The following is a 3,772-nucleotide window of genomic DNA, read 5'->3' as shown; positions in this document are numbered from 1 at the left end:
TTAGATTCACTGTTACTACATTGTGACAGATAAAATAATCTGATTAGATTCACTGTTACTACATTGTGACAGATAAAATAATCTGATTAGATTCACTGTGACAGATAAAATAATCTGATTAGATTCACTGTGACAGATAAAATACTCTGATCTATGGCTGATCTGATTAGTTTGAGGGTTACTACACTGTAGAAGATTAAGTAGTCTGAACACATTTTTTGTTACATCATGATGATTTTAATTGCGAATCGTGATTTATAATTTCCATTTAATGTTATTATTGATTGATAGACCACGAGTACAAGTTGTCTGCAAAGAAAGCTGTTATATATGAATGTCCCATGTTTGAACTCATTCTGTTGCTTAACAACCTCAGGAAACAGTTTTACAGCAAGTACTTCACGAATTACAAGAGATTTGTGCTAATCTAACAACGATGTGTTACTAGTAATACATAGTTATTTAGCTGCGGCTTATACAATAGCTCTGGAGTTTTTTTTGTTTTTTTTTTCAAGAACAAACTTTTAGCTCATAACTCCATCTCTTGACCGATCTGAGATCTAATAACAGAGAAAGAAGCTTATCAACAACACCCACCGTCTACTCTTGTCTGACTGAATAGTAGGATTTGACTGTCACTCTTATAATTCACCCAAAGTATGGAGTGTGATTTTTGTCTGGAAGAAACCGGACGCGAATGTAGGACCCACGAATCCTAATCCGGTTTGCTAATCATTGACTTGGCATGGTTAAAAAGAAGTCTACGTTCGGATGATTTTAACCACCATGTCCCAAGTCAAGTTCTACTTTAAAGCGAAGTAATCTTTGGACTAAAATACAGCAAAATAAATTATTTGATTACTTAAACAGTCACAACTATAAATAAAATATATCTAAGCTGTAACATAGAATATTTAATGGATTGAACAGTCACAGCTATACATAAACATCGTTAATGAAGACTTAATGGTAAAATAGAAGATTTAAGGAATTGAACAGTTACTTCTATATATAAAACGTGTTAGATGTTAACGGTAAAATAGTAGACTAAAGGAATCAACAAGTTATATCTATATATAAAAAAGTGTTAGTTTAAAAAAAAGTCTACGTTCGGATGGTTTTAACCACCATGTCCCATGTCGAAGTAATCTTTGAACTAAGATACAGCAAAATAAAAGATTTAATTAGATAAACAGTCACAACTATATATAAAACATATCTAAACTGTATAGCAGAAAATTTAATGGATTAAACAGTCACACCTATACATAAACATCGTTAAAGAAGACTTAACTGTAAAATAAAAGAATTAAACAGTTACATCTATCAGGCAGGTGGCAGCACTGTCTACGTAAAGATTGGCTTGGATTGTTCATCGAAATAGTATTTTAAATATCTCCTCAATAAGTCATCATAACTGTACAATACTAATAAAGTGTTTCCTTTTATAGCAATGTCTATGTAATGACTTAGTCACAAGTTCTTGGAATGTCTGTAAATATCATAGAAAAAAGTTTGAATTTCTCGTTGTTCTTTTTACTGCTGCTTTCTTATTACATGATAACTCAAACACCGAAAAATGGTGTCAACCAATTTCACTGAGATGACAGTTTCAAACGGAGTATCATCTTTTACAAGTATTACTAGCATATAGCCCGTCAAAAATAGCCCCACCCAATAACATACCTTGACTTCACATTTCATAGCTAACTGAAATAAATAATTTTTGCGAAATCAAGCTTGACCAACAAAGAGGCAGAAAAGTGCAGTCCAGGTTGTCAAACGTGAGCCAATGAAAATTAAAGTCATTCAAGAAATGAATTCGTGGCGTATTGATAGAATAATTATTGGTATAAATCAGTTAGATTAACAACTTCTAATATACAGAAAAGCTAGTGCGTTTTCGTAATACTAAGTTCTAACAATGGCTTTTATGTCATGTCGCTAAGCAACAAAAGTATAACCTAATATTGTTGTTAGTCTATCTATTGAAAATAAATAATGAAATATATGGACAACAAAACTGAAAAAATATTTGTTGATTTCTTAATTTAGAGTCTCCTTTGATTAAAGAGGTTTGTTTTTTATTTAAGATGTTGATGATATAATAGAAAATAGCTTAATTCAGAAACTTGTAGAATTGAATAGATATTTTTAATTTCATGATAAATTTTATGCACTTGGCTCTAGTCTAGGCGATCCCACAATACGTCTTTACTTTAGGCTTGTTATACCAACACTAACTACACTTGTAAGGTTTCACGGCACCCCCCACCGTCATGGCCTCTTACACCCGTTACTAAAATTGTAATGGGCAAACAGTAATCGAACTATTCTTTCAGGATAAATGTATTTTTGGCGTTTATGACTCCTCCTATTTCGAGAAATCAAGTATGACGTGACGTGACACACACTGATTTTATATAAGTTAGATTAATGATTAGTAATAATTTAAAAAAATCATAATTCTATTGTAAACAATGTTATCGTTACCTTTTGAAGTTAGCTTTATTACAGAAATGTAGTGTTCCTTTAGAAAGCTTAAGTACAGGAAACAAGAACTAGTAGCCAATAATGGATAAACAATAAATATTACAGTTGGAACCTCATTGTAACAAGAACTTGGTTATAAATACAAGCTTCTTATGTCTATTGAAACACTAAAAATAACAATATCATAGTAATGGAATAACATCTATGGTCAACGATATCATAGTCATGGAATAACATCTACAATCAACGATATCATAGTCATGGAACAACATCTACACTCAATGATATCATTGTCATGGAACAACATCTACAGTCAACAGAGAGAGAGGAACGATATCATAGTCATGGAACAACATCTACACTCAATGATATCATTGTCATGGAACAACATCTACACTCAATGATATCATTGTCATGGAACAACATCTACAGTAAACAGAGAGAGAGGAACGATATCATAGTCATGGAACAACATCTACACTCAATGATATCATTGTCATGGAACAACATCTACAGTCAACAGAGAGAGGGGAACGATATCATAGTCATGGAACAACATCTACAGTCAACGATATCATAGTCATGGAACAACATCTACAGTCAACGATATCATAGTCATGGAACAACATCTACAGTCAACGATATCATAGTCATGGAACAACATCTACAGTCAACAGAGAGAGAGGAACGATATTATAGTCATGGAACAACATCTACACTCAATGATATCATTGTCATGGAACAATATCTACAGTCAACAGAGAGAGAGGAACGATATCATAGTCATGGAACAACATCTACAGTCAACGATATCATAGTCATGGAACAACATCTACAATTAACGATATCATAGTCATGGAACAACATGTACAGTCAACACAGAGAGAGAGGAACGATATCATAGTCATGGAACAACATCTACAGTCAACAGAGAGAGGAAGGATATCATAGTAATGGAACAACATTTACAGTCGATGGAAAGAAGAAGGATATCATATCAAAGGAACAAGATCTACAGTGGATGGAGAGAAGAACGATATCATAGTAAAAACATCTACAGTCGATGGAGAGAAGAAGGATATCATAGTAATGGAACAACATTTACAGTCGATGGAAAGAAGAAGGATATCATATCAAAGGAACAAGATCTACAGTGGATGGAGAGAAGAACGATATCATAGTAAAAACATCTACAGTCGATGGAGAGAAGAAGGATATGATAGTCAAGAAACAACATCTTCAGTGAAGCATGGTGTGAAGATCCGTATAATTTGGGGTT

Source organism: Limulus polyphemus, unplaced genomic scaffold, assembly GCF_000517525.1.
Source record: "Limulus polyphemus unplaced genomic scaffold, Limulus_polyphemus-2.1.2 Scaffold619, whole genome shotgun sequence".
Lineage (NCBI taxonomy): Eukaryota > Metazoa > Arthropoda > Merostomata > Xiphosura > Limulidae > Limulus > Limulus polyphemus.
The sequence above is the reverse complement of the archived record's forward strand: the minus strand, read 5'-3'. Positions refer to the sequence as shown.